Genomic DNA, 19,446 nt, shown 5'->3' with positions numbered 1-19,446 from the left:
ACTTCAAATTTATAGTCAAGAAAATTTTTTGATTTTTATTTATTTATTTTCTGTAGGGTAAATTTTCTCACTTTTACCCATCAGTCATAAAGTTCCCTTCATAGTGGAAATGTCATAAGATTTATTCCCCTCTCTATAGGTTTGTTGTGAGGATTAAATGAGACATTGTAATGTGCTATAACATAGCAGGTATTCAACAAGTGATGTTCAACATTGTTTGATTTTTAATACGCTTACTTTGTTGAGAACACAAAGTTTAGTTAAGAGATAGACCAGTGTGAAAAGTTTTGATGAGGCCACAGTGACTGAAACGGAAAAGAATTTTTCTGGAAGGAGAGCTGAAATTCCTTTTCAGTACCATCTGACGCTTTTTTGAGGTTAGTAGCAATGTAAAAGCTAAATAATGTTTGGAGATCATTTAAACCTTAAAATATAGCATATTTAAAATAGCATAGTGCTATTTAAAATATAGCATGCGCTATATTTAAAATATAGCATGGAATGTGTTTTGTAGAAGTAGGCCAATTGGGGCTTCCCTGGTGGCACAGTGGTTGAGAGTCCGCCTGCCTATGCAAGGGACACAGGTTCGTGCCCCGGTCCGGGAAGATCCCACGTGCCGCGGAGCGGCTGGGCCCATGAGCCATGGCTGCTGAGCCTGTGCGTCCGGAGCCTGTGCTCCGCAATGGGAGAGGCCACAACAGTGAGAGGCCTGCGTACCACACACAGACACACACACGCACACACACAAAAATTTGTCTGCATATGTGAGCATTTATTTCTGGGCTCTCAGGTCTATTCCATTGGTCTGTCTCTATGCCAGTAGCACTTTGTTCTAATTACTGTAACTTTGCAGTAAGTTTTGAAATCAGAAGTGCAAATCCTCCAGTTTTCTTCTTCTGCAAGGTTGTTTTGGCTATTCATGATCCCTTTGAGATGCTACATAAATTTTGTGATGGATTTTTCTATTTCTATTAAAAACATCATTGGGATTGTGATAGAGATTGCATTGAATCTGTAGATTGCTTTGAGTAGTAATTAAATCTTAATATTAATTTCTAAGTATTCTTTTTGATGCTATTGTAAATGGAATTGTTTTCCTACTTTTTTTTTTTGATTTTCATTTTTAGTGTATATACTTTTGATTGGAGAGTTTAATCGATTTATATTTAAAGTAATTACTGTTAAGGAGGGACTTACTTTTGTCACTTTGCTGTTTGTTCTCCATATGCCTTCTAGCTTTTTTGTCCCTCCATTTCCTGCATTAATGTCTTCTTTTGTGTTTAATTGATTTTTTTAATAGTAGAATGTTTTTAATTCTCTTTTTTTATATGTGTTCTACAGATATATATTTTATATAGTTTCCATGGGAATTACATTTAACATCCTAAAGTTCCCAGTTTGCATTAATACCAGCTTAACTTCAATAACATACAAAGACTCAGCTTCTATACAGCTCTGTCCCTACCCCCTTTCACTTATCAATATCACAAAGTTACATCTTTTTTGTGTGTGTGTGTGTGAGATACGCGGGCCTCTCACTGTTGTGGCCTCTCCTGTTGCAGAGCACAGGCTCCGGACGCACAGGCTCAGTGGCCATGGCTCACGGGCCTAGCTGCTCCGCGGCATGTGGGATCTTCCTGGACTGGGGCATGAACCTGTGTCCCCTGCATTGGCAGGCAAGACTCTCAACCACTGCACCACCAGGGAAGCCCAAAGTTACATCTTTATATATTGTCATAAACATAAAATAACAATTGTTTTTTAAAAATGTATTAGTAGTCTCTTAAATCATGTAAAAATAGAATGTGGAGTTACAAGCCAAAGTTACAAAATACTGCCTTCTAGACTAGTAATTTTTTTAATGTATTAGTCTCTTAAGTTGTATAGGAGGCACAAAGTGGCTCTATAATTTCTTTTTGGTTTCTTTATTTTTTTCCGTTTCTTTACTGTTATTTCCATTTTGTTTATACTTTGTTTTCTTGACTTTCTCCATGTCTTGCTTTAGTTCTTTGAGCATCTTTAAGTTTGTTTTCTATATCTGTGAGTCTGTTTCTGTTTTGTAAATAAGTTCATTTGTATTAATTTTTAGATTCCACATATAAGTGATATCATACAATATTTGTCTGTCTCTGTCAGACTTACTTCACTTAGTATGATAATCTCTAGGTCCATCCATGTTGCTGCAGTGGCAGTATTTCATTCTTTTTTATGGTTGAGTAATACTCTTTTATATATATATTTTTTATTTAATAGACTTTTTTAAAAGAGCAGTTTTAGGTTCACAGCAAAATTGACAAAGTACAGAGAGTTCCCATATACTCCTTGCTCTCACATATGCATAGCCTCCCCCACTGTCAACATCCTATACCAGAGTAGTACATTTGTTACTGTCTGTGAACCTACATTGATACATCATTATTACCCAAAGTTCATAGTTTACATTAGGGTTCATTCTTTTCATTTATTTATTTATTGATATTTGGCCGAATCGGTTCTTAGTTGTGGCATGCGGGATCTTTCATTGTGGTGCGTGGGCTTCTCTCTAGCTGTGGTGCTTGGGCTCCAGGGTGCGTGGGCTGTGTAGTTGCAGCACGCAGGCTCTCTAGTTGTGGCACGCAGGCTCAGTAGTTGTGGCACGTGGGCTTAGTTGCCCCACGTCATGTGGGATCTTAGCTTCCCAACCAGGGGTTGAACCCCCATCCCCTGCATTGGAAGGTGGATTCTTTTTTTTTTTTTTTTTTTTTGCGGTACGCAGGCCTCTCACTGTTGTGGCCTCTCCCGTTATGGAGCACAGGCTCTGGACGCGCAGGCTCAGCGGCCATGGCTCACAGGCCCAGCCGCTCCGCGGCATGTGGGATCTTCCCAGACCGGGGCACGAACCCGTGTCCCCTGCATAGGCAGGCGGACTCTCAACCACTGCGCCACCAGGGAAGCCCGGAAGGTGGATTCCTGAACACCGGACCACCAGGGAAGTCCCAGGGTTCATTCTTTGTGTTGTACATTCTATGGGTTTTGACAAATGACATGTATCCACTTTTTTAGCATCATACAGAAGAGTTTTGCAGACTTAAAAATTTTCTGTGCTCTGCCTTGACATTTTTTATTTTGGCTATTCTAATAGGTATGTAGTGATATCTAATATTTTTATTTGCATTTTTTTCTAATGGCTAATGATGTTGGGCATCTTGTGGTTATTTGCTCTCTCTTTGTAGAAGTGTCTGTTCATTTCTTTTGCCCATTTTCTAGTTGGATTTTTTTTACTGTTGAGTTTTGAATATTCTTCATGTAGTCTAGATACTAGTCCTTTGTCAGATGTGTGGTTTGCAAATATTTTTCTAAGTCTGTACCTTTCATCCTCTTAATAGGGCCTTTTGCAGAGCAAAATTTGATAATTTTGGTGAGGTTGGATTTATCAACTTTTCCTTTTATGGATCTTGCTTTTGGTGTCAAGTTTAAAAGTCCTAAAGATTTTCTCCTGTGTTTTTCTAAATGTTTTATAGTGTTGTTTTACATTTAAGTTTATGTTTAACTCCATTTTGAGTTAACTTTTGCCTGAAGGTATGAGGTTTTAAGGTTCTTTTTTTTTTTTGACCTATGGATGCCCAGTTGGCCCTCCACCGTTTGTTGAAAAGGAGACCCTTCCACCATTGAATTGCTTTGTTAAAGTCAGTTGGACGCATTTGTGTGGGTTTATTTCAGAGTTCTCTGTTCTGTTATATTGATCTATGTGTCTATCCCTCTGTTAGTACCACCTGTCTTGATTACTGTATCTATATTGTAGGCCTTCACATAAGATAGAGTGATTCCTACCCCTTCATTCTTCATTTTCAAGGTTATTTTAGCTATTCAGGGGCTTGTGCCTTTGCATATAAATTTTGGAATAAGTTTGCCTGTGTCTACAAAAAACCTTACTGGGATTTTGATAGGAATTGCCTTAAGCATATACAACAACCTGGGGAGTACTGACATGTTCACTCTGCTGAGTCTTCTAATCCAGGAACATAGCATGTCTCTCAGTTTATTTAGGAATTCTTTGATTTCTTTCATCAGCATTTAGTAATTTTCAGGATATAGATCCTGTGCATATTTTGTTAAATTTATACCTTAGTATTTCATTTTCTTTGGAGTGATCATAAATTGTATTGTGCTTTTAATTTTGGTTTCACGTGCTTATTGTTGGTATATATGGAATTGATTTTTGTGTGTTCATCTTATTTCCTGCTACATTGTTGAATCTACTGTTAGTTCTAGAATTTCTTTGGTAGAGTCCTTGGGATTTTCTAGTAAACAATCATGTTATCTGCAAATAGGGACAGTTTTATTTCTTCCTTTCCAATTGGTCTGCCTTGTATTTCTTTTTTTCACCTCATTGCAGAGGCTAGAACTTCCATTTCTGTGTTGAATTGTAGTGCTGAGAGTGAGCATCTTTGCTTTGTTTCCAAATTTAGAAAGAAAGCATTCAGTCTTTCACCATCCAGAATGATATTAGCTGTAGGATTTTTCTTTTTATGGAACGTGCTTGGCTAGCCTGCCAGTCAGCTCTGCTAGGGTATTCGTAGTGAAGCCAGGTAGAGTTTGACTTTGTGCAGGATCATTTAAATTTTATTTATTCTAAAAATATCATAGAATATTTCAAACAGGATAGTTGAATAAATTCCATATACCCATCACCCAGCTACAGATATAACACATGGCCAGTTTTATTTCATATTCCTTCCTTCTACTCCTCCCCTCCTCAATTATCATGAAACAAATCCCCGACATTATGCCCTTTTATCAATAAATATTTAATATTTCAGCATATATCTTTAAAAGATAAGAAATCTTAAAATATATAACCATAATGCCATTATCACACCTAAAAATTTAACAGTGTTTCCAGTAGTATCATCAAATAGTGTATAAATGTCCCTAATTATCTCATACTTTTTAATTTTATTTTTAAAGTTCATTTGTTTGCATTAAGATTCAAATAAAGACTGTATAGTATGATTAGTTTATGTGTTTATGTGTCTCCTGAATCTCTTTTAGACTATAGGTTCTTTCTGTATCTTTTTTTTTTTTAAAAGACTTATTTTTTTTAGAGCAGTTTTAGGTTCACAGCAAAATTGAGAAGATACAGAAAGTTCCCATATACACTTTGACCCCACACGTGAATAGCCTCCCCCATTATCAACATCTCCCACCAGAGTGGTACATTTGTTATACCCAAAGTCCATAGTTAACATGACATTTTGATCTTGGTGTTGTACATTCTGTGGGTTTGGACAAATGTATAATGACATGTATCCATCATTATGGTATCACACAGACACAGACACTGTCCTCAAAATCCTCTGTGGTCCACGTATTCATTCCTTCCCCCCAACCCTTGATAACCACTGATCTCTTTACTGTCTCCATAGGTTTGCCTTTTCCAGAACTTCATACACTGTATGGTCTTTTCAGATTGCCTTCTTTCACTTAGTAATATGCATTTAAGTTTCTTCCATGTCTTTTCATGGTTTGATAGCTCATTTCTTTTGAGTGCTGAATAATATTCCATTGTCTGGATATACCTCATTTATTTGTCTGTTCACCTACTGAAGGACGTCTTGGTTGCTTCCAACTTTTGGCAATTATGAATAAAGCTGCTGTCAGCATCTGTTTGCAGGTTTTTGTGTGGATATAAGTTTTTACTCCTTTGGGTAAGTACCAAGGAGCATGATTGCTGGATCTTAATTATGGTAAGAGTATGTCTAGTTTTGTGAGAAAGCACCAAATTGTCTTCCAAAGCAGCTGTACCATTTTGCATTCCCACCAGCAATGAGTCAGAGTTCTGTTTCTCCACATCCTCACTAGCATTTGGTGTTGTCAGGGTTCTGGATTTGGGCCGTTCTCATAGATGTGTAGAGGTATCTCGTTGCTGTTTTAATTTGTATTTCCTTTATTACATATGATTTATGTGATATAGGAGTTTTGTAGATGCTCTTTAACAAGGTGAGAAAGTTTCCACTCTCTTCCTAGTTTGCTGAGAGTTTCTGTCATCTATGGGTATTGGATTTTGTCAAGTGCTTTTCCTGCATCAATTGTTATGATCATATAATTTTTCTTCTTCAGCCCATTGATAGGATGGATTGATTGATTTCTTTTTTTTTTTTTGGCCATGCCGTGCAGCTTGCAGGATCTTAGTTCCCCAAGCAGGGATTGAACCCGGGCCCCAGCAGTGAAAGCTCCAAGTCCTAACCACTGGACTGCCAGGGAATTCCCCATTGATTGACTTTTGAATAGTGAATCAGCCGTGAACACTTGGAATAAATTCTACTTGGTCATAGTGTATAAAACTTTTTATATATTGCTCGATTCAATTTGCCAGTATTTTATTGAGGATTTTTGCAACTATGTTCATGAGAGATATTGGTCCACAATTTTATTCTTTTGTGTCCTCTATGTCTGGTTTTGGTATCAGGGTAATACTAGCCTCACAAAATTAGTCAGGATTGTTTTCTCGTCTTGTACTTTCTGGGAGATATTATATAAGATTTGTGTTAATTCTTCTTTCTGTGTCTGGTAGGATTATCCAGTGAAACTGTCTGGGCCTGGAGATTTCTTTTTCAAAAGCTTTTCAACTGCAGATTCAATTTCTTTGATGGTATAGGACTATTCAGGTTGTCTGTTTCATTGAGATTGAATTTTGGTAGCTTGTTGTATTTGAGGATTGATCCATTCTCAGTTGTTGAGTTTATGAACATAAAGTTGTTCACAGCATTCCTTTATTGCCTTTTAAAAAACATGTAAAATACACATAGCATAAAATTTACCATTTTAAAGCAAACAATTCAGTGGCATTTAGTGCATTCACGATATTGTACCTTCATCACCAGTGTTTAGTTCCAGAACATTTTCACCATCCCAAAATGAAACCCCACACCCACTATGTGGGCACACCCCATTTCCCCTCCCCTTAAACCCTTGGGAACCATTAATCTGCTTTCTGTCTCTATGAATTTTCCTATTCTAGGTATTTCATGTAAATAGAATTATATAATATATAGCCTTTTTATCAGGCTTTATTTGCTCAGCATAATATTTCTGAGGTTCATCCATGTTGTAGCATATATCATACTCCATTCCTTTTTGTGGCTGAATAACATTCCATTGCATGTTTACATCACATTTTATTTATCCATTAATCTGTTGGTGGACATTTGGGTTGTGAATATTGCTGTTGTGAATATTCTTTTTGACTGTTGTGAATATTGCTGCTCTGAATATTCTTGTACAAGTTTTTGTTTCAACACCTGTTTTCATTTTTCTTATGTGTGTACTTAGAAGTGGAATCACTGGGTCATGTAGTAATTCTGTGTTTAACTTTTTGAGGAGCTGCCATACTGTATTCCACAGCATCTGCACTGTTTTTCATTCCTACCATCAACGTGTGAGTGTTCTAACTTCTCCATATCCTTGCCAACATTTGCTATATTCCATTTTTTAAAAAATACAACCCATCCTAGTGGGTATGAAGTGGCGTCTTGTTGTAATTTTGATTTGAATTTCTCTGATGACTAGTGATGTTGAACCTTTTTTAATATGCTTGTTGGCCATATGTATATCTTCTTTGGAGAAATATCTGTTCAAGTCCTTTGCCCATTTTTAAATTGAGCCATTTGTCTTTTTCTTGTTTAGTTGTAAGAGTTTTATATATTTTAGATACTTATCAGATATATGATTTATAAATACTTCCCTCCATTTGTGAGTTGTCTTTTCACTCTCTTTTTTTGCGGTTCGCGGGCCTCTCACTGTTGTGGCCTCTCCCATTGCGGAGCACAGGCTCTGGACGCGCAGGCCCAGCGGCCATGGCTCACGGGCCTAGCCACTCCACAGCATGTGGGATCTTCCCGGACCAGGACACCAACCTGCGTCCCCTGCATCGTCAGGCGGACTCTCAACCACTGCGCCACCAGGCTTTAATTTAATGAAGTTCATTTATCCATTTTTTCTTTTGTTGCTTATGCTTTTGGTGTACTATCTAAGAAACCATTTCCAAACCCAGGGTTATGAAGATTATCATTATGCTTTCTTCCAAGAAGTTTAGCTTTTACACTTAGATATGTGATGCATTTTAAGTTAATTTTTGTATATGGTATGAGGTAAGGGTTCAACTGCATTCTTTTGCATGTGGATATCCAGTTTTCCCAGCACCATTTGTTAAAGAGACTTTTCTTTCATTGAGTGTTCTTGACACCTTGTTGAAAATCAGTTGACTACAGATAGATGGTTTCATTTCCGGGCTCTCATTTCTAGTCCATTGATCTGAATGTCTTTCCTTATTTCAGTACCATACTGATTCCTGTTCTGATTACTGTATTATTGTAGCTTTACAGGAAGTTAGGAAATTGGGAAATAGGAGTCCTCCAAGTTTTCCTTTTCATGACTGTTTTGGCTATTCTGGGTCCCTTGCAATTTCATATGAATTTTTGCATGGGCTTATCTATTTCTGCAAAAAAAGTCCATTGGGATTTCAGTAGGGATTGCATGAATATGTAGATATGTGTGAAAAATATTACCATTCTAACAGTATTAAATCTTCCAATCCATGGACACAGGAGTGTTTCCATTCATTTAGGTCTTCTTTAATTTTTTTTCTGCAATGTTTTGTCATTTTCAAGTCTTACATTTCCTTGGTTAAATTTATACCTAAGTATTTTATTCTTTTTGATGCTATTGTAAAAGAAATTTTCTTAATTTCCTTTTCCATTGTTTATTGCTAGTGTATAGAAATACAATGGATCTGATTTTGTATTATACAATTTTGCTGAATTTATTAGCTCTAGTATTTTTTTGTGGATTCTTAATGGCTATATATATATATAAATCATGTCATCTGGGAATAGGTAGTTTTCTTCCCTTCCCACTTGTATGTCTTTTATTTCTTTTTCTTGTATAATCACTCTGACTAGGACTTTCCAGTGCAATGTTGAATAGAAGTGGTGAAAGCTGTCATCTTTGTCATGTTATGATCTAAAGGGGAAAGCTTTCAGTCTTTCACCACTGAGTATGATGTTACTTGTGTTTTTTCCATAAATGACCTCTAACTTCATGATGAAGTTCCCTTCTATCCCTAGTGTATTGGATTTTTTTAATCATGAAAGGGTAGTGGATTTTATAGAATGTTTTTTTCTGTATCTATTGAGATGATTATATGGTTTTCCTCCTTTCATTCTATTAATATGATGCCTTATATTGATTGATTTTCATGTTGAACCATGCTTGCATTCCTGGGATAAATTTCATTCCATCACGGTGTATAACCCTTTTAATATATAGCTGGATTTGGTATTCTAGTATTTTGTTGAGAATTTTTGCTTTTACATTCAGAAAAGATATTGGTCTATAGTTTTCTTTTTTGGGGGGATGGCTTTGTCTGGCTTGATATCAAAGTAATGCTGGCCTCATGGAATAAGTCAAGATGTGTTCACTGTTCTTCTATTTCTTTTAAGAGTTTGAGAAAAATTGGTATTATTCATCTTTGAAAGTTTGGCGGAATTTATCAGTGAAGTCATTTATTTGGGCATTTATTTGTTGGGTGATTTGTGATTACTGATTTGATCTCTTTACTTGTTATAGGTTTATTCAGATTTTCTGTTTCTTCTTAAGTTTGTTTTGGTAGTTTGTGTATTGCTAGGAATTTGTCCATTTCATCCTGGTCACCTATTTTTTTTTTTTTTTTTTGGCATACAGTAGTTCATTGTATAATCCTTTTTATTTTTGAGTTCAGTAATAATGTCTTCACTTTAGTTCTGATTTTAGTAATTGAGTGTTCTCTCCTTCCCATATTCATTCTAGCTAAAGTTTGTCAACTTTGTTGATTTAAAAAAATTAACTTTAGGTTTTACTGTTTTTTCCTATTGTTTTTCTAGTTGTCTATTTTATCTCTACTGTAATTTTTACTGTTTCCTAACTTTTGCTAGCTTTGGGTTTCATTTGCTTTTCTTTTTACAGTTCATTAAGATGTACAGTTAGATTACCGATTTGAGATCTTTCTTCTTTTTTAATGCAGGCATTGACAGCTATAAATTTCCCTCTGAGCACTGCTTTTGCTACATCCCATACATTTCATTATACTGTATTTTCATTTCCATTCATCTCAAAGATTTTTCCAATTACTCTTGTAATTTCTTCTTTGACTTACTGGTTGTTTAACCCCCTATTATATTTTTGATAGCTCTAGTAATAGCTTGTTTCATTCCTGAAATTGGTGACATATCTTTTCTCTATCTTTCTCAGTCTTGCATAGAAGTTTATCAATCTTATTGATTTTTTAAATGAAGCAGGTTTTTGTTTCATTGATATTCTCTCTTGTTTTCCTGTTTCCAATTTTATTTATTTCCTTCTGCTTGCTTTGGATTTACCTTGCTCTTCTTTTTGTAGTTTCTTGATCATCTATTTAGATTATTGGTTGGAGAACCTTTTTACTTTTTTTAAAAATGTTTTTTATTTTTATTATTTTTAAAATTTATTTCACTTATTTATTTTTGGCTGCGTTGGGTCTTCGTTGCTGTGCGTGGGCTTTCTCTAGTTGCTGCGAGTGGGGCTACTCTCCATTGTGGTGCACAGGCTTCTCACTGCGGTGACTTCTCTTGTTGAGGAGCACGGGCCCTAGGCCTGCGTGCCCTAGCCGCGCGTGCTTCAGTAGTTGTGGCACACGGGCTCAGTAGTTGTGGCACACGGGCTCTAGAGTGCAGGCTCAGTAGCTGTGGCACACGGGCTTCGTTGCTCCGCGGCATATGGGATCTTCCCGGACCAGGGCTCGAACCCGTGTCCCCTGCATTGGCAGGTGGATTCTTAACCACTGCGCCACCAGGGAAGCCCGAGAACGTTTTTTCTAGTGTCAGCATTTAGCAATATAAATGTCACTCTCAGTACTACCTTACCTGTCCCACATATTTTTATAAGTTGTATTTTTATACAGAAAAAATTTAAGATACCTATTACATCATAGAATTTTCAGTACCTAGACGAATAGTCCCTAGTTTCCTCAACTGTGGCCCCTGTCCTTTATAACTCTCTTAAATCATGGTACCTAGAACATAGAATCCTGGATTAGTCTGGCCATTGAATAGTAGAACAGGAATGCCTGTTTATTCCTTTTTTGTTGATTAATTTATTAAGTCATTCATTCAACAAATATTTACTGAATTCCTATACCAGGCATTTGCTGGTTAGGAATACAGAGATGATTAAGATGGGCATATTCCCTCTTCTTATGGCACTGTGTGGCAGGGAAGATAAATATTTAAACAAATAATTTCAAGGGTGACCACTATCTTCTATGTTACAGAAAATCCACTGCCATTAACAAAAGCTAGGTTAAAATGCCGTTAGTTTTTGGACTTCCCTGGTGGTACAGTGGTTAAGACTCTGCACTCCACTGCAGAGGGTGTGGGTTTGATCCCTGGTCAGGGGAACTAAGATCCCGCATGCTGCAAGGCCAAAAAAAAACAAAAAAACAAACCATTAGTTTTTTGTTTTTGTGTTGTTTTTCAACAAGTTCTGCCATTTTTTTTACCCTATTTTTAAAATCTCTGTTTGTCTTTAAACTAGGATGATCCAAAACTGGTCTGTACCCTACAGGCTGTACCAATTGCTTAAAGCTGACTTCTTTCTGATTGGTTAGGGCTTGTTTAAATATTTTGAATATCCTCCCTGGCCTAACTATGATGCAAATATCTCTGTCTTCCCCTTTCCATCGACCGTTCTTTTAGAATACAATCTGAGCCCATAACAGAGTAGCACCTTAGATTTGGGTAGACTGATCAACTTTTTAAGAGTTCTCTGTCAGTTAAGCCTTTTGATCCTCACCAAAATGCTGGGCAGTTACAACCCCAACTGACAGATGAGGAAGTAGAGATTCAGAGAGGCTAAGTGACTCTCCCAGTTGGGAAAATTTTTTTTTAAAAGTATACAAGTTCCTACACTCCCACCTAAGGCCTTTACTCTTGCCTCAATCTCACTGCCTTTTCATAACTGACCATTAAATATGTTTTAAAGAGGGCAAAGTCCAACTGTATAGGAGATCTGCCTGTCTGAAGCATGATTATTAGTGGTGATGGTTGGGTATTACCTGGCATGCATGTGTTAGGTTTACAGTAAAGAATGCCTACATTTTATTAACTGTCCTCTTAGATATATTAGTGACTATCACACCTGAATTACAACAAAGAAGCACTAGAGAAAATTCAGTGTGGGCGGCAAAATTCTTTGAAGAATAACTAGTTATAATTGGGGAGTCTGAACACATTTCAGAGTTGCACGTTTAATATGCAGTATGGCTAATTGCACTGTAATTACAGTATTTTAGAATGGCATGCTAAGTGTTTAATCCTTTTCAGGTTTTCCCTCCAATCAGTGGTCTGCCTTCATTTTCCAGATTGATGAAGTCTGCCTCAGAGAAGGGGGTAGGTAACAAGATTGTGCCGATGTGTCTAATCAACTGGGAAAGTTGTAAAATGAATCTTTCCTATCTGGAACTTATATTTAATCATAGTTATGTTCTCTTTATGAATGAGTGTTGATTAGTTAGTTGTAAGAATATGAAAACAATAAGAGCTTTTTTACCCAGATAAGTTATGCTAGAGTCATTATTTGGGTCTGATTGAGTTGATGGGGATATTTACATTACCTCAGCACATAGCTCCACTTAATCTTATTCATAATGTTAATTATATACTCCAAGAGTTACTGTCATGCACTTGTTTATGTTGTTTACTCTTAGGATTTGTTTGTACATGTGGTTATTGTATGGTTCCCCTCTCTTCCACTGGACTATGCCCCTTTCATAGTTGCAAAAGGCATTTCCACTAAGAGAAACCTGATCTTCAGGAGTTTGTTCACACTGATTTGATGACAGCTAATTCAAGGAAGGCAACTCAATTCCGTTTCAGAGAGTTGGTTAACACTATACCATTGAACTGACTTTTAGTCATTTTCTTTTCATTAATTAATTAATTAATGGCTGTGTTGGGTCTTTGTTGCTGCACGTGGGCTTTCTCTAGTTGTGCGAGTGGGGGCTACTCTTCATTGTGGTGTGCAGGCTTCTCATTGCGGTGGCTTCTCTTTGTTGCGGAGCATGGACTCCAGACACATGGGCTTCAGTAGTTGTGGCACATGGGCTCAGTAGTTGTGGCTCGCGGGCTCTAGAGCGCAGGCTCAGTAGCTGTGGTGCACGGGCTTAGTTGCTCCGTGGCATATGGGATCTTCCCAGACCAGGGCTCGAACCTGTGTCCCCTGCATTGGCAGAAGGATTCTTAACCACTGCGCCACCAGGGAAGTCCCTTCAGTCTTTTTTTTTACCTTCATGTATTTGCATATGCTTTTTCAGTGTCTGGAGTTTCTTTCTCTGCATATTCCCTGCAAACTGCAGTTCATCTTTCAAGATCTGCCTTGAAATTCCATTCCTCAAGAAAGCATGCCCTAATTCTACCAAAGAGAGTGAATCATTGCCTCCTTTATCTCAGTTACTGTCTCTGAACATTAATGTCATCACAGACCCATCATACTGTACAGGTTTCCCCCTGACTATTCGAAAGCAGAACATTCCTATGAAACCTTTCCTAAGCTGAAATGGTGGAAGGTAAAAAAGCAATTACCTTAGGACATATCTTGCTAACGTATGCACAAAATATATCAAGATAAAGCACAGTTGCTCACATACAGAGTTCAAAGCTATGGCAACTTGATGCTAAGATGCCGAGTATAGTTCCCAGGGAAGGAGCTTGACAGTGCCACTTTGCAGCAGCTTGGGGCTTGCTGCAAAACAAACATTGAACACTATTTTTGCCTTTCACCCCTTCGTAAAAGTGAAACCAGGTCCTAATGTAGGTCTTCTGTGAAAGTGAAGTGTTGTAAAATGAACTTTCGAAAAGTAGTGGATACCTGTATTGCAGCTATCTTTTGATACGTTTGCTTTAATTAACAGATTGGTGTGTCTGAGAGTGAGGGCCATAGTGTATTCATTTCTCTTATTACCCAGGTCTAACAGTGTCTGCTACATGGCTGGTGTTTAATAATTTCTCAGTGTTGAATGACGTAGATTATTCTTTTTAAAATCCTTTTTTTCATATTTAAAGACTATTTTTTAGAACAGTTTTAGGTTCACAGCAAAATTGAAAGGAAGGTACAGAGGTTTCTCATGTACCTTCTGTCCCAACGTATGCATAGCCTCCCCCATTATCAACATCTCACACCAAAGTGGAATATTTATTACAACTGATGAATGTTTGCTGACACATTGGAATCACCCAAAGTCCATAGTTTACATTATGGTTTACTCTTGGTGTTGTACATTCTGTGGGTTTGGACAAAAGTATAATGACATGTATCCATCATTCTAGTATCATACAGTATCATTCACTGCCCTAGATTTTTAAAAAGTGAGATATAATTGACATATATATTAGTTTTAGGTGTACAACATAACAATTCAATATTTGTATGTATTGCAAAATGATCACCACAATGTCTAGTTAACATCCATTACCATACATAGTTACAGAATTTTATTTTTTAAATAATTTTTCGAGATACTTACATAGCATAAAATCACTCTTTTAAAGTGTACAATTTTAAAGTGGTTTCTTATATATTCAAGAAGTTGTGGAAATGTCATTCCTATCTAATTTCAGAGCACTTTCATCACTACAAAAAGAAACCTTATACCCATTCCTCATTCCCTCCTACCACCAGCCCTTGGCAACCACTAATCTAATTTTGGTCTCTGATTTGCCATTAGTGGACATTTTATATAAATGGAATCATACAATGTGTGTCTTCTTAGCATAATGTTTTCAAGGTTATCCATGTTATAGCATGTGTCAGTACTTCATTCCTGTCAAATACCATTCCATCATATGGACATATATTTTGTTTATCCATTTACCAATTGATAGACATTTGGGTTGCTTTTACTTTTTGACTGTTATGAATAGTGCTGCTACTAACATTCATATACAACTTTTTGAACATATGTTTTTAATTGTCTTGGGTATATACATAGAAGTGAAATTTCTGGGTCATACGGTAACTCTGTTTAACTTTTTGAGGGGCTGCCAAATTGTTTTCCAAAATGGCTACACCATTTTACATTCCCGCTGACAATGTGTGAGGGTTCCAATTTCTCCACATATTCCCCAACACTTGTTATTGTCTGTCTTATTGATTACAGCCACCTTAGTGAGCATGAAGTGGTATCTCATCGTGGTTTTGATTTGCGTTTACCTAGTGACTAATGATTTTGCACACCTTTTCATGTGCTTATTGGCCATATTTTTCTTGCCTTTTTCCTTTTTTTTTTTTTGCGGTACGTGGGCCTTTCACTGCTGTGGCCTCTCCCGTTGCGGAGCACAGGCTCCGGACGCGCAGGCTCAGCGGCCATGGCTCACGGGCCCAGCCGCTCCGCGGCATGTAGGATGCTCCCGGACCGGGGCACGAACCCATGTCCCCTGCATTGGCAGGCGGACTCTCAACCACTGCGCCACCAGGGAAGCCCTCTTGCCTTTTTTTGATATGACATTCCAACATGTAGTTTTTTGGTATTCTATTTGGCATTCTCTCAGCTTCCTGTTCTACAGTTTGGTGTTTGTCATTAATTTTGGGAAATTCCCAGTCATTATTACTTCAAATATTTCTTAGATTGTTTTTTCTCTTCTCCTGGTATTTCAATCACATGAATATTAAACCTTTGGTAATTGTCCCACATTTCTTGGATACTGTGTTCCTTTGTTTTCACTTTTTTCCTCTTTGCTTTTCAGTTTGGGAAGTTTCTGTTAACATATCTTCAAGCTCATTGATTCTTTCCTCATTTGTGTCCAGTTTGTTCATCAAAGAGGCATTCTTCATTTCTCTCTTTTTTAAAAAATATTTATTTATTTATTTGGTTGCCCTGCATCTTAGTTGCGGCAGGCGGGCTCCTTAGTTGTGGCATGCAAACTCTTAATTGCAGCATGCATGTGGGATCTAGTTCCCTGACCAGGAATTGAACCCGGGCCCCCTGCATTGAGAGTGTGGAGTTGTAACCACTGCACCACCAGGGAAGTCCCCATTCTTATTATTTCTGTGTGTTATTTCTGTTAAAATATTTTTTATTTCTAGCATTTCTCTTGGAATCTTTCTTAGAGTTTCTGTCTCTATGCTTACGTTGCTCATCTGTTCTTGCACGTTGTCCACTTTTTTCCTTAGATCCCTTAGCATATTATTCATAGTTATTTTAGGTCTGAAATTTTTAAAACTTTGCCATATCCAACTCCAGTTCTGATGATTACTCTGTCTCTTTAAGCTGTGTTTTTTTATCTTTCAGGATGCCTTGTAATTTTTTGTTTAAACCTGTACATGATGTACTGGGTAAAAAGAACTGAAGTAAATAGGCCTCTACTGTGAGGCCTATTTGGCTAGGAATTAGGCTGTGTTTACTGTTTGCTGTAGCCGTAGGTGTCAGAGGCTAAATTTTCCTCTGGTGACCTTGTTTTTGTCTCTTCTGTGTCTTCGGGTTTCTATAAAGACTTCTTCTTAAATAAGGTCTGAGACATGCAATTCTTTCCATTGTAATCCCCTGTTATTATATAGAAGTCCTATAGATGTAGTGGTAAAGTTTAAGGGGAAGGGATGCATTCTATAGACCTATGATTGGACCTCAGTCTTTTAGCGAACCTGTACCCCTGGGCTGTAACCTTACAAATTATTTCTCAGTTTACTCCCTCTGGTGAGATGAGAAGACTGGAGTTGGTTATTTCCCTTATGCCACATGAAGGGGCTAGTGTTTTTCTTTCCCTGTGTGGGAGACTGGACCAGGCCTCAATTGGGTATTTCCGTTCTCTTGGTTGTTAGGCTTTGGTAAAATCTCAGTAAAATAGTTTCTCTTGAAGACAGGCCTTTTTAAGGATAACAGTATTCTCTGGGTATATTTCAAAATGGCTACCATTGTGGTTGGAAAAGATACTTGATATGATTTCAATCTTCTTAAATTTGTTAAAACGTTTTGTGGCTAAAAACATGATATATCCTGGAGACACTTGGTCATGTTGTGTAATCCCCGTAATGTTCTGTTGGATTAGCTGCTAATATTTAGTTGTGGACTTTTATATCTGTATTCACAAGGGTTATTGGTCTATAATTTTCTTTTCTTTTGATGTCTTTATCTGGCTTTGATATCATAGTAATGCTGACTTCATAGAATGAGTTTGGAAGTTTTCCCTTGTTTTCTATTTTTTGAAAGAGTTTAGAAGAATTGGTGTTAATTGTTCTTTAAATATTTGGTAGAATTCACCAGTGAAGGCATCTGGTCCTGGACTTTTCTTCGTTGGAAGGTTTTTGATCACTGATTCAGTCTCTTTACTTGTTATGAGTCTATTGAGATTTTCTATTTCTTCTTCAGTCTACATCATTTGTGTGTTTCTAGAAATTTGTCCATTTCATCTATGTTTTCTAATTTATTGGTGTATAATTATTCATATTATTTTCTTATAATCCTTTTTATTTTTGTAATGTTGGTAATAATGTCTCCACTTTCATTTCTGATTTTATTTTCATCTCTCTTTATTAGTTTAGCTAAAGATTTGTCAATTTTGTTGATATTTTCAAAGAAATAACTTTTGATTTCATTGATTCTATTGTCTTTCTATTGTGTGTTATTGTACTTATCTCCATTCTAATCTTCATTATTCCTTTCCTTCTGCTAACTTTGGGTTTATTTTACTCTTCCTATTTTCTCAAGGTGTAAAGTTAGCCATTTGCAGCTTATAAATTTCCCTGTGAGCACTGCCTTCACTGCACCCCAGAAGTTTTGGGGTGTTATATTTTTGTTTTTAATCCTCTCTGTTCTGATTTCCCTTGTGATTTCTTCTTTGAACCTTTGGTTATTGAAGAGGGTGTTGTTTAATATCTATATATTTGTGAATTTTCCAGATTTCCTTCTATTACTGATTGCTAATATCATGCCATTATGGTTGAAGAAGATACTTTGTATGATTTGTATGATTTTAATCTTTTAAAGTTTATTGAGACTAAATTCTTGGCATAACATAGTATCTATCCTGGAGAATATTCCACGTGCACTTGAGAAGAATGTGCATTGTGCTCTATAGTTTGGAGTGTTCTATACATGTCTGTTATATCTATTTTGTGTATAGTGTTGTTTAAGCCCTCTCTATCCTTATTAATCTTCTATCAAAATTTTGTATCCATTATTGAAAGTGAGGTATTGTAGTCTCCAAGTATTATTGTTGAACTATCTATTTCTCCCTTCAATTCTGTCAATTTTCCTTCATATATTTTGGGAGTTGTTTGTTTGCTGTATATGTGTTTATAATTGTTATATATTCTTGATGAACTGACACTTTTGTGAATATATAATGTCCTCCTTTGTCTTTTGTAACAGTTTTTGACTTAAGGTCTGTTTGTCTGAAATTAGTATAACCACCCAAGTTCTCTTTTGGTTACTATTTGCATGGAATATTTTTTCATTGTTTTATTACTTTCACCTATTTGTGTCTTTTTATATTGTTGAGTGTAAAGGATTACAACATTAAATAAGAAGTCTGCCATCACTTTTATTGTTGTTCTACTGCATGTAATATGCATGTTTCTTTGGCTGCTTTTAAGACCTGATTGTTATATTTAGTTTTTAACAGTTTGACTATGATATGCCTAGGAGTGGTCCTTGTATTTCTGCTGCACTATATATAAAGAGACAAATACTAGTAACAACTCAAATGTCTAAGAATTTGAGAATAGCTAAATATTCATTGATACAATGGAGCGGCATTGAGTAAATATGTAGATTATATTGGTACAAGATAAAGTATATATGAAATAAAGTTTAGTAAAAAGTAGAATGTATATATATACAAAGATTTGAAAGAGGAAAAATGTTTATACAAGAAACATAAATTTAATAGAGTTATGTAAGTAGTTTTTTAAGGTAAAAGTTTTCTTCCTCTGAAAACCTATTTTTTATAACAGATTTTTGAGATATAGTTCACATATCACAAAATTTTCCCATGCAAAGTATACACTTAAAGTATACAATCTAATGGTTTTGAATATGTTCATGGAGTTGTTCAACCATCACCACAATCAATTTTAGAAAAAGTTTACCACCCCAGCAAGAAACCCCATACCTTCTAGCAGTTACTTACCATTCCCCCAACACCCACAGCCCTAGACAACCACTGATTAACTTTCTCTCTCTGCGGATTTGCCTGTTCTGGACATTCTACATAAATGGAGTCATACAGTGTCTAGTGTTTTCTGACTGGCTTTTTCACTTAGCATAATGTTTTCAAAGTTTATCCATGGTGTAGCATGTATCAAAACTTTCTTTTTTATTGTTAAGTAATGTTCCAATGTTATCATTTTTATATCATAATTAACATTATAGTAAAGCCTTTTAGGGTAGATTCCCTAATATGGAAT

The sequence above is a fragment of the Monodon monoceros genome, unplaced genomic scaffold (genome assembly GCF_005190385.1).
Source record: "Monodon monoceros isolate NGI ecotype Baffin Bay Population unplaced genomic scaffold, NGI_Narwhal_1 Super_Scaffold_4, whole genome shotgun sequence".
Taxonomy (NCBI): Eukaryota; Metazoa; Chordata; class Mammalia; order Artiodactyla; family Monodontidae; genus Monodon; species Monodon monoceros.
This window is presented reverse-complemented; position numbering follows the sequence as displayed.